Here is a 13,654-nt window from a genome sequence, read left to right as displayed (position 1 = left end):
TATTATAGTAAGTGGGCAATCTAATCATCAATAACAATTATATCAAAATTATCAATATAGTTATATTTCCACGCCACTAAATATCGATTTTCTCAATGTCTAGGGAACTCTCTTACTCATCTTCTTATATTCCTGATAGAATGTGGTCCCTGGAAATTCACCACCAGAGTTAAGATTCTGGTCCTGCATTTTCTACCTTTGTGGACCCAGGCAAGATTTTGACTTTCTTATAGCTTAGATTCTTCTTCTGCAAATGGAGATGAATATGAGATAACTTATACATGGATTGGCTATATCAAATAAGTTACTGCATGCAACATGAACTATGTAAAATTAAACAAATTAGAATAGCATGCAGTGCATAATGTGTTCAAAAATATTATCATAGTGGGAGAAACAAGATGGCCGAAGAGTAAGTGGAAGCTACACTAACCTCCTCCCAGAACTAGTCTGGATTTACAACTTAATTTTGGAATAACCAACGGAACACCAGCTGGAGAGAAGTCTTATAACCACAGAGAGACAGAAAAGGCCACTACATCACAACGTGACCGGTAGGGAGTGCGGAGACGCGGAAGGGCTGGCTGGGCTCACACGGGTGGCAGCTGAAGGGACTGAGAAACAGCTCAGCAGCTGGAAGTTCCCCCTGAGAAGAGCAGGGTTTAAACCCCCAGCAGAGCTTCCCAGCCTACAGCAACAGAGTGGAAAGTAAAATAGTATCCAGCTGTGAAAAGTGAAAAGCAACAGGGTTTCTTGCTAGCCGGAGAGAAACAGCTGGAGAAAAAGAGCTCTTAAGTGGATCACATATGAAAATATTTTGGCCACCACTTACCCTGGGCTCGAGCGGAGAGAAGGCAGAGAGGACTAGAGACGCCTGGGGAGAGTGTGGTGTGGTGGCTTTCAGGGGAGAAGTGGGGGAGCAGCCGACCAGGTCCCAGTGCTGACTCATCCCCTGTACTGCAGGCAGACCATTCCCAGCCAAGTGGCATCAGCCTGAGGGGAAGCAAAAGCCCAGCCTACAGGGATTATGCTGCCACACCCACGGTCCTTAAACCTGACGGCTAATCACAGATTGAATAGGTTAACAACTAAAGGAGTCAGACAAAGGCAGTAGATCCCTGGAAGTCTCCAACAGGCTGCTTAGGCCCAGACTGGTACAGGATCTGATGCCACCAGGGACAGATCCAGGAAGTGCAGATCATTCTAAGAAGCACCAACAAACAATAGAAGTCACAAAAATGGGGAGACAGAGAAACAACCCCCCATTGAAAGGAAAGGTAGAGTCTCCAGGAAGAGTGCTAAATGAAATAGAGGGGAGCAAACTATCAGATATGGAATTGAAAGCATGGATTATGGAGAAGCTCAATGAGCTCAGTGGAAACTACAAAGAACTCCAGAGAAACTACAAGGAACTTACTGAGAATTACATCAGCATGAAAAAGGACATAGAAGCTATCAATAAGAGCCAGGAGGAAATGAAGAATACAATCTCTGAATTGAAGAACACAATAGAAGGAATTAAAAGCAGGCTAGAGGAAGCAGAAGATCAGATCAGCGAGCTGGAAGACAACGTAGACAAAAACTCCCAGACAGTGCAACAAAATGAAAAAAGACTGAACAAGACTGAAGAGGCTCTAAGACAGCTGCAGGATCACATAAAACATAACAATATCTGTATCATAGGAATTCCAGAAGGAGAAGAAGAAGAGCAATGGATAGAAAACCTCTTTGAAAAACTAATGACAGAAAACGTCCTTAACATGAGGAGAGAGTCATGGAAGTCCAGGAAGCACAAAGGGTCCCAATGAAGATGAACCCCAAGAGACCCACTTCAAGACACATCATAATTAAAATGGCAACATTTAAAGACGAAGAGAGAATCCTAAAAGCAGCAAGAGAGAAACAACTAATAACATACAAGGGCGCTCTAATAAGGCTGTCATCAGATTTCTCAGCAGAAACACTACAAGTCAGAAGGGAATGACAAAAAATATTCCAAGCAATGAAAAACAAAGGCCTACAACCAAGAATACTCTACCCAGCAAGACTCTCATTCAAAATAGAAGGTGAAATAAGGAGTTTCCAAGACAAAAGAAGGCTAAAAGAATACATCGCCACCAAACCAGCATTGCAAGAGATGCTAAAGGGTCTGCTTTAAGAAGATGAAGAAACAGAGAGAGACAGAAAGGAACACGACCACAAAGGGAGGAAATGACAATGAATAAGTACTGAAAGAAAGAAGGAACTCCTACCAGTTGCAACAACATGGATGGAACTAGAGAGAATTATGCTTAGCAAAATAAGCCAGGCAACGAAAGAAAAATACCTTATGCTATCACCTATTATGGGAAACTAATGAACAACACAAACAAATGAGCAAAATTGAACCAGAGTTATGTAAACAAGGAATAAACTAACAGAACAAAAGGGGAGATGGGAGGGAGAAAAGGGGGTAAGAAGGGGAAGGGTCTAGTCAAAGAACATGTATAAATGACCCATGGACATGGACAACTGGGTGGAGACTGAATGTGGGAGAAGGGGGGGCAGGGCTCAGGGAAGCAAGAGGGGGAAAAAGTGGGACAACTGTAATGGAGAAACAAACAAAAAAAATTTTTAGTGGGGGAAAAAATAAAAATATAAAGAATGGAAATGCCAGTTCAGTGAATATTAGAAGGACAAGGATTTTCCTTCACACTGTATACCTCTCTTCCTATCTGATCTCTCCAGAGTTTGGCATTCTAAACAAGTAAGTAATGACATAAGTTTCTTTGCATAAAACTAATAAGACCAGTTGTTAATAGTGGCTTTTCTTACTAAGACTTTGACTGGAATGTCATGCCTAAAGGAGACATGCTTGGACTCTGGTTGTTACCAAAAAGCACTGAAGAACTGGGATTGACTTTCAAAGGTAATAAAAGCCCACGAGATAAAAGGCCTGCTACCTTGGTTGGATGTGCAGTCCATGGCAATCTTTCCAGGGAAGGAATGAAGGTTGTTTTCCTGAAAGATGGCTAGAAGGGACCTTAAGGCACAATGGAAAACCAGAAGGACTTGGAAAAGACAGGTGTTTATAGGCAAGGCTGAATGCCAGGTATGTGGTTCTGCTTCTGTGTCCTGAAGGGCAGACTGAAGGTCACCCTAAATGTTCCTTGCGTAAGTTCCAGCAAAGCAGAACTAAAGATCATAAGTGATCATTTGCTGCTCTTGTTGTGTTTATGCAAATGAACAGGATAAATTAAAAATGGACTTAATGCAGTCCCTTTAATGACAAGGAGGGTAATCTTAGGGAGAAAAATCATGATTCAAGGAAAATCACAATGCTCAGTGGTAGACTATAAAGTAGTGCAGCTAACCATCTTTAAAGTTTATGTTCATTTAAAGTTTGTTTTGATTTGAAAATTAAACTATGTCTGTGGTATTATCAAAGATGTTTAATTTATAGGCAAGAAGAATGTCAAATGCCTTGCAACTGGATGTCTTTCCGATAAGACAGTCCTATAGATTTAGAGACTTGTATGTGGGTTATGTTACATAAATTAACATGTGTTTTCTGTTTTCAAAGGGCATAAGCCTATGATCTCATTACCTGAGTGATTGTCTGTACGTCTAGGCCTCACTTAATCCTGTCTGCATCGTTGCCTCCTGAGACTCAATGGTTTGGCTGAACTAAGTGGCTGGGTTGGTGAAGAATGGGGTGGTCTGTGGGCTTCACTTTAAAACTGGTTTCTCTTTTCTGTTCTAATGGCTTGGACAGAAAGAGCCCAGAGGCCTGAGAGGGGGGAAACCTAAACTATTTCCCTCAGTCCAAACTAAGTATAATGGGCAAAAGGGTTTTGGACAGGTGAGATGTACCTGGCACACCTTCCTCCAAAGAAGCCCTTCTTTTCCCTAATGTGGGACATTGAAAAATTAATACCTGCCTTTTGTCATCTAGTGGTTATGGATTGAATGATGCCTTTTAACCCTGTTGCCAAATCTGTTGCCTCCAGAATACAACAAGCATGCCAGCCTGTTAAACCAAGCATGCCGTTGTCCGGGGACAGCCAACCGACCTGGAGTCTACATGATCCTTCCCCATGTGGGAAGACCACCCCTGCCTCCACACCCCCACTCTTATTAGGGATTTATGGACCCAAGGGTAGGTAGGATGATGACTATGTCCAGCTTGAAGCAGCTAGAAGAGCTCAAGACCTTCACCCATTGTCCTTTATAAGATTATAAAGGGTCTTAAGTCTGAGAGGGAGGTATTGTTATTTTTTATTGTTAAAATAATTAATTAATTATTTATTTTTAAAAAAAGAAGAAGAAGAATATATGAAAAGGTGAGGCAAGAGAGCTTGTATGTACAACCCATGGGCATGGACTTGGGGAGGGGTGACTGTTGGGGAGGGGGCGTGCTGGGCAGAGGGGAACAAAGGGGAAAAATTGGAACTATTATAACAATATAAGCAATAAAATATACTTATAAAAATATTATCATAGTAGATGCTTCCTAAGTATATGGAGGATAACATGAAGTTGATAAGGCATGTAGATAATAAGAATTCAGTAGATAAACCATATACACAAAATGTCTAATGAAAGGTTAAGGGTGGAATGGGGGTGAAGCAATGGGTGAAAAAGTGGGACAACTGTAATAGAAAAACAATAAATAAATTTAAAAAAAGAGAAAGATTAAAAAATATAATATCCATAGGGAAAGGCAAATTGTATTATAAGAACTTAAAGTTGAGATATATTAGTATCATTTCAATTTTTCTAAAAGTGCACTGCTGTAGAAGTTGAAAATATAGTGGGAACCAAACATGTAGTCCCTGTCCTTGCGGTGCTTACAGTGGAGAAGACATGCATTGAGTGATATTTTGCATTTATAGACTATCAGGATGATAAAGTTTAATGTCTGATAGAAACACATAAAATAAATTCCAAATAATCCATGTGAAAGACAGGGAGAACATTGTGGAAAAGCCTCCTTTTGGTTAAAACTTAAAATGTAAATTGTTATTCAATGGAAATGAGATATAGGTAGGAATAAGGTGTGCTAATATTAATTTTACAGTGGTCAGAGGAAGTCTAACTGGAATGGTAATATTTAATTGTTGGCCTATAGGAGAGAAGGAGGAGGGCCACACTGAAGTCTTAAAGAAGGGGTTTTCTAATAAAGGCCATTGCAGGAGGTTCCTGGGGCCAGGTACAAGTGTGGAACAGCAGAAAGGCCATTGCACAGAAAGAACAAAGGAAGAGTAGCAAGAAAAGTAACCAGCAGGAGAGTTTGATAAGGGTACAGGGGCATTGCAAGGATTCTGGTATTTGAGTGAGATGAGCTGTCATTGTTGGGTCCACAGCAAAAGAAAGACGGTATCTCATTTGTGTTATAAGAATATTATCTCGTCTATTCTGTTGGGATAAGACTCTGTTGATAAAAAAGATGCTGAAAGGACAGTTCATACCACTGAACTAATCCTTGTTGGTTGGCATGGCCAATGAATACCAGGGAATTCTAGATATGTCCTTTAGGTTGAGAGGACAGGACTTGATTTAGGACTAGATGTTGGGTGTGAAAGGAAGACAGGAGTGAATGAAAACAAGTTTAAAAGGCAGCAGGTCATATATAAGCTTCATTTATTTCCCCACTAACCCTATGGATATGTGCTGTTGTTTCTGTTGGTTTGTTTTTATTGTTGTTCATCTATTTATTAGTTTTTTACATGAGAAAGGAGAGAAGTAGTAAGAAGGGTGAGGAAAATTATTTGAATCTTGGGAGGAATTCAAAGAAACTACATGTAAGTTCAAAAAATATATATGTAAGTATATATATTTTCCAAGAACTATTTTTGTAGTGTATCAGCAATAAAAAATATTATTAGAGAAAGCAGAGCTTCAATACTTTTTTTTTTTTTTTAACCTGCATATAGTTACTGTTACATGGGCATAAATGAGGGGGGAAAGGCAGAAGTTGGTTATATTGTTAGTGGAATTTTGCTTATTGTCACCAAAAACAACAATTATCTCTACACAACATCCTTTAAGAGATAACAGCTTGGCTATCCAAAACTCTCCCTTGAAATGTTATATTTTTAAAAGTATTTCACCTTGAGTAAAAATCAAGAAATGTGTTTACACAAGGAAAGGTATGCTTTTTCAGTCTGCAATTTTCCCAAACTTGGAAGTCAAGTTCCTTTGAGAGCAAATGCCTTGATGAGAGTTCTTGGAACGTGTATTTAAGGAGTATCAGGGCAGATACTAATGCTGAACAATGACAAGTATGACATAGGTGTTAGACTTCACCATGACGGGTCATCGCACATGTTATTTCACAATGGCTGCCTCCTTAGATGAGCTGACATAACAACCCACTGCCAATGTCATAAGCAATTGCCAATTTCATTTTACAGGAGGCTCAGGAGTGAGTTGAACCAGAAACAGTGATGATGATAGGCGAAACCGAATATGTATGATTCATCCAGAGCTGGCTTATTAGTCCAGGGGCACCAGCACAGATTCAGCATTGGAGATCCCAGGTTCAAACCCCAAGCCTGCCATTTATTAGCTATGTGACCTTGAGCAGACCACTGAGCTGGTTTCCTCCCTTTAAAAAAGGAGGAAATTAATGTGGACTTCTACAGGAGAATCATCTGAATTGAGTGAGACAGGCATGTGTAAAATGGTTTAAAGCGCTGTGTAAATATTTGATGTCATTATTGAACAGGCTTCTCCTTTGAAAGATGTAAAGAGAGAGAATGGGAATGACTTAGTAATTATTAAATAACCTCCGGCTTCAGGAATTGCCCATATGCCACTCCATGTAATGTAAACAACAATGACATGTATGTATGTATCTATGTATCCATTCATCTGACAACTCTGTTATGCATCTTGTCCAATGTTGCGCATCTTATGTGTGCTAGCTAAGATTCAAACTTAGGTCTGCCTTTGTTCCCAAGCCTGCATACTGATATCGCTTGTGTATTTTACATGGAGTCGCACTGAGTCAGAGATAGAAAATAATAGAGATTATCTAGTGGGATGGTTTTCAAACATTTGATTGCAAAATCCTGTTGGCAAGTGCAGTTTTTGCTGGAAGTAGGGCTTCCCTTGTTAAAGCTGAGCTCTGTCTCCCTAATTTCTTGTTCTCGACTCACCGGATTGCTCACCCACCACAGGAGTAAGGGGGCAGTGAACGAATATCTCCTTTGATATTAGACCCTTATAAGGAAATAGTCAGGAGAACGGCCTTACTGGGTCTACCTAATGGAATACAAGGATCGCAGAGCTGATGAGATCACACATAGCAACATAAAATTTTGTTAAAACTTCTGGTTTTAAGTTCTAACATCCTCAGGGACATAACCAAGTGTTTGAGTCCTTCTCAAAATGATAAATGTTATATATTCCCTGATGGCTTCATTATTTACAGAAGAACTTATTTCTGAAACTAAAAGTTATTACAGATAAATTATTGAGATAGTATGTGAGGCAAAACTGAATGTACATAAATCTTGAAATACCATTTTTTGCTACCAGTCTGAAAAAGCACTCAGAGTGATTGCCATATTTTCAAAACAGGGGACATCCCAAGGACAGGGAGGAAATTGAGTCTTAGAATCACTGAGACCATGTAGGACTTATGAGAATCAAATGAAGAGGCTGTGGATAAAGAGTAATTGAAACACACACCCTCCGGGTAATATTAAAGAGCTGTTGAGGATCCTAAGTAAAATTCCAATACACCTTGAATCTATGATTAAAATAGGATTACTGGATATGCCTTTAAAATAACTATTCAATTTTGTCCAAAAACAGGTTTAACATTTGTGAGCATCAATTTAAATACCATTTATTGAAAAGTCAATGTACTGTGGAGGTTATGAATATCATCTTACTATATAATTACAAGATATAATTTCAATAGCTAGGAGTTCAAAATAAAGTTACAATTATTTTAATATTAAAAATGTTGACCATGTAGCCTTCCTTTAATTCCTGCAAAGGAGAAAATTGCATATTCTTTGCCATTACTCTGCCCTTTTCTCTGAATCTCAGCTACAATGTTTGTCACTGGGATGTAGATCACTCTGGCAAAAGGCCTGTCTCTGCTGATGTTGTTGTCACTAATGTCACATCATCCTCTAATTTTCAGCTTCAAAAGGAATTCCTCATGGAGCGTTCCCATGATCCTCAAACAATAATGAGTTCTTCTGCTGTGAGTCTCATACCCCACTACGATTCCTCTTGCCCCTTTTCAAAGCAGCCCCACCCTTGTCACTTTGCTCATTTGGTTAGTCAAAAGTATTTATGGAGCACCGATTACACGTCAGGCATGTTTCCAGGCTCTGGATATACAATAATGAGCAAGAAGAACTAGATTCCTGCTCTCATGGAATGCTCATTCTAGTGGGGGGACTCCAAGCCATCAGGGATGTTAGTGGCTTTTTTTTTTTTTTTGTCCCTCCTGATGTTTGTTAAACTTCTGTAATAGTTGTTGATATATTGTAGATGCTCAGGAAAAGCTTACTGAATGAATTAATGCATAAACACATGAAAGTTATGAAGAAAAATGAATTAGTAAATATATGAGATATTGATAAATACCCTGCAGAGAATTGATACTGGGTGAAAGAATTGACAGTGACTGACTAATTCAAGATTAATTGTTCATGGAAGCCCTCTCTCTGATCTTCATGTTGAAACTATGATATGCATGATAGAAAGAAGTCAGTTTTATGTACTATCCAGAAAATATCGTGCTCTGAGAAGCCCAGGTAGTATTAAGAGGCCTGGAATTTGATATGTCTCAGAGGGATAGGAAAAGGGGGTGGGGCGGGGGGGGGGGAGAAGAGGAGAGAGAGGAGAGCCAAGGCAATAAGCATGAGTAAAGAAGTCCTTGGGAAGTGGATTTTCCAGCCATGGCTGTCACCATGTGGATCAGAGATGAGCCATCTAAATTCCTTTCCTCACAAAATTGAGGGCAAAGACAAAATGGCTATTTTAAATCACCAGAGTTGTTTCACAACAACAAATAACCGAAGCATGTCTTTCGCAGTCACTGCAACATCCACAGAGCTCTGTTACTGGCTCATTCTAGGCTAGAAAACAAACCTGAAGAAAGGATAGTTAAATGAAGTGAGGAATCACATCACTGACTGCTTCCTAGACTCTCCGAGCTTCAGCGTCATGACATGTACAGTAAGGATGCTCTGTAACTCAGGGGGAGAGGCTTAAATCAGGTAGTATATGTAATATGTTTAGTACTGTGCTTATTCTTTGCTCACTTCATATGCTGTTTCTTTTTCATAATTCCTAAAGCACAGCTTATCACACAGAGTCCTCGTTAGTGTTTTTTAACTTAAGAGGACAGGAATGCACACAGCAGTCTATCAGACACTGTTCAAGTGACTAGGGCCGTGACAACTAGCAAGCTCATCACTTTCTAGTGGCTCCAAGTATGCTGTTAGTTTGAATACAATGAGTGCTATAGTCATGGTCTGTGCAGGGCACTGTAAGAGCCAAGAATGCAGGATCTGATTTTCCCTGGAGAGAGGAAGTCAGGAAACATTTTAGTAATGCAAGGACTTTCGTACTGAGTCTTAGAGCACGCCTCATTTCTCATCATGAATACATGAAGTAAGAGTGTTACTCACAAAGGCAATTTTGTCTTTGAAGAATTGACAGACTTGATGCTTGGGCTTGGACACAGGATATATGTGGGAGAATAACATGGTAGTCAGATCAGTTGAAATCAGATGATGAAGGGCTGAGTATGTCATACCAATGTGTTGTTTGACCTACATGATATAGGGGATAGACAGGCAGTTACACATTCCATTTGGCGATCTGGCACTCTTAGACTTGTATTTTAGGAAGGTTACTCTGGGTCATTAAAGAATGGATTGAAATTCTTGAGATGTAGCCGGTCCTGCTACAAGGAGGCTGCTGCTCTTACAAGGACGAGGGATGATACTGACCTGAACTAAAGCAGTGGCAGATGATTAGTGAGGGAGGGAGGGACAAGTATGGAGAAATTTAACAGGGGTGATTTATAAGACTCAGCTGACTATTATTTATGGCAGTTGAGGAAAGCAATGGAGTCAAAGATGATTTATTTTGACCTATATGACTAAGAACATAATGATATAGTCAATAGAAAACAGTTAGTATAATTGGTTGTAATAATCAGATATGGCCTTCCATAATAGTACATAAACATCACCTAAAAATCCCAGAGACTAGTGAAATAAATATATACTTTCATTGCTCACACAAGTGTATGTCTGCAAGGGATCGGTTCAGCTGGGCTGCACACTATGGGCAGAGCTCAGGTCTGCTCTATATACCACTCACTCTACTTAGATCAGAGATTGCCTAGAGTATGTATGTGTCATGGAAAATGCAGGAGCCCAGGAGAATAAACAGAAACATGCAGGGCCTCGTATGGTATAGCTATGTAGCCCATACACTGCCATTTTCAGCTACGGGCCGTTAGCCAAAATAAGTAAAATGGTCAAGTCTGACATCAGCAGGGAAGTTGCACACACACTTTGCTCATACCAGGAAGCGCTACATAGTCATACAATGAAGGACGTGATTATAAAATTCAAATGAATAGAAGTGGGTGCAGAATTGGAAACAGTGACCCAATTGACCACAATAATCATGAAGGAAGAGACATCAGAAATTTCCATACTAGGTATCTTTCTTGCCACAAAGCTTCATTACCTTCACTTCATGGTGGTTTGAGACCACTTCTTTATGCGGCTTCCTATATCAAATTAACACTGAATTAATTTGGGAATGACTCAATCTAAAAACAAAAAAAGCTGCCATAATAAAAAAATCAAGTCAACCTTCTCCAATACTGACAATACTTGGCTCCCAGATCACCCTCTTATCCGGCAGAGGTGGTTTATATGTAAGTGTAACTGAGAGTCCACCAAACCCAGTTGAAATTCATAGCCAAGGAAAGGACCCAGAGGTCCTTGGTAAAACCTCTGTGGTAGGCAGAATTAGGGCTTTCCAAAGATGTCCATACCCTAATCCCATAACCTCTAAATACGCTACATATCAATTAGGAATTAAGGTTGCAAATACAATTAATTTTACTAATCAGCTGACTGAAAAATAAGAATATCCCATATTATCTAGATGGGCTCAATGTCATCACAATAGGAGAAGTAGATAGAAGAGAGCAGAGGCAGAGAGATGTGATGATGCTGTTGCTGGCTTTGAGGCTGGAGGGAACGGTCAACAACTCAGAAATGCAGCTGGTCTCTAGAAGTAGGAGAAGGCAACAAGCAGATTGTCTTAGAATCTTCAGAAGGACGCATCCCTTCCGACACCCTGATTTGAGCCCAGTGAGACCCATGGCAGACATCTTATCTCTAGAACTGTAAGATAGTGCATTTCTGTTATTTTTAGGCAGCTAAATGGGTGGTAATTTGTTACAACAGCAACAGGAAATGAATGCAGCCTCTAAATCTTTTGCCGATGATTGATACCTTTAAAGAAAAAGCTCTCTAACAGAGTATTAAATTTATCATGTGGATAATCACACCAGAACACGATAATTAGCTTTCTGATAAAGATACGACCAACACACTGATGTGATTTTCCCCCTTAAACCATTTACCATCCACTCTTCTAGAATTTCCACAAAAATACTGACAGTCTGAGGCAAAAACAACAACAAAAACAATATCCATTTATTGGCTAGGTCATAAAAATGTGGCTTTTTTCTCCTGTGGTAGGGAGATAGGTTTTACTCGGGGAAAATTCTGATCTTCTTCAGCTACGGTACAAACTTAAGTTACATTAAGGCAGAGATTTTCAACTGGTATGCCACAAGAAATTTTAGAACATGCCATGCCTGACTACTTAGTAGGAGCACTGACCTCTTTTCCCTTAGACTGCCAAATAAAAAAATTACAACAGCCAATGCAGCAATAGCCATGTGGTGTAAGCACCCTGTCTTGAACCATAAATATATCGGAGTATAATAGTGTTGCATCTTATTGGTCATGTTACATGATAAGGTTGCATCTGATGAGTGAATTCTTGGTACCAGAAATCCTTATATACAAGTATAGGCACCTGCTTTTTAAAAAAGTCACTTTGGAGCAAAAAAGGGTAGGTAATTACTACTACTACCACTACTACCACCACCACCACCACTACTACTACTAGTAGTAGTACTAATACTGTTATTTTATAAATAAAATTTATACCTATTTTTTGTCAGATCAGCAAAAAATACATTTTTTTGATGTGCTGCAGAATTTTAGTAGTTAAATTATCTGTGCCATGATATGGAAAAGGTTGAATATCACTGCCCTATAAAATTGTAAGCTACTCCTAGTTAAAATAACTAAGGAAAATAAGTATTGCTTTTTTGTATGCATCACAGGATTCAGATCTATTCTTTATGCATGGTAGTAATATTTATGCCTTACCACTTCAATACCATCAATATTCTTATCTCATTCCAATGTCAAAGAGCTCAGATTGACTGCCATTTCATTTCTGACTCTCTAGAGTCCAGCAAATAGGCCTGGCATAGAATTTCTACTGCATAATTATTGCTGGATTAATTAATTAACATTAAATGCTTGTTGAATTGACCCCTAGCATTTCCTGATTTATAAACAGGTCTGAAAATGAGCTTTTGCAGACTGGCTCCTTTTAAACGATAGGCATAATGGGCAAGCTTGTTAGTAATATTAACATATTCACCATGTTAAATTGCTGGGAAAATAAAAGACAATTACTAAAGGGAGAAAAATATCTGTGGGCACGGTTTTGAGAACAGGATGATTTATCTTAGAATATATTAAAATTGACTGACAATAAGAGTTTAAATAGAGCATTTGGTTACTTTTAACTCTATTTACATTTTAATTCATTTTCTTTGTACAGTATTCTAGAATAACTTTTTACTGATTTTTCCCACTTTCTTTAGAACTGTGAAATGTAAATAAATGTAATCAATATAAAATATGCTCAGAGGACTGATTAGTTATAGATACCTTCAAGACATGAAAAACTAAAAGTACTACAATTAAAAAAGTGAATATACTATAAGCAATATTCCAGGAGTGTTATTAGAGGAAATAAAAACAAAAAACATTTTAAAAAACAGGCCTTTTGGCAGTTGAATACACAGATTTCATCTTCTATTACAGTTCGGTTGGACTAAGTCAGATTTTCCAAGTAAAATAATAACTTGGCTTATACAATGCCCCCCAAGTTCTCATTTGCTATTTCTAGTCCTTACTGTTTCAGGATTTCTAAGGGTTATAGGACTCACAGTAAAATACTTGATGGTAAAAGCTGGCAATGGTGGCTTCGTAAACAAGGAGCAGTAGGACTCAAATCTGTGAATAATATTATTAAGTCTTAAAATTTTACATAAACTGAGTGCAATTAAATTATTTCAGATTACACAAAAAACATGTCTCGCTTTATAAGCCAGTTGCTGCTCCGTATCCTAAATCTAGACCCCCCCCCCCCACACACACACATAGATAAAAGTAAGGCATGCACATATTTTGGGTAGAGATACATATTCTCTGTGCTCATGCGCAGCCCAGGAACAGACCCAGCGAAGGTTACAGTAGCAGAGAAGTGGGCTAGTCTTTTCTGTTCACTGAGCTTTCAGCTG

The sequence above is a fragment of the Furipterus horrens genome, unplaced genomic scaffold (assembly GCF_987537825.1).
Source record: "Furipterus horrens unplaced genomic scaffold, mFurHor1.1.pri manual_scaffold_2, whole genome shotgun sequence".
Classification (NCBI taxonomy): domain Eukaryota; kingdom Metazoa; phylum Chordata; class Mammalia; order Chiroptera; family Furipteridae; genus Furipterus; species Furipterus horrens.
Note: the sequence above shows the minus strand (reverse complement) of the source record.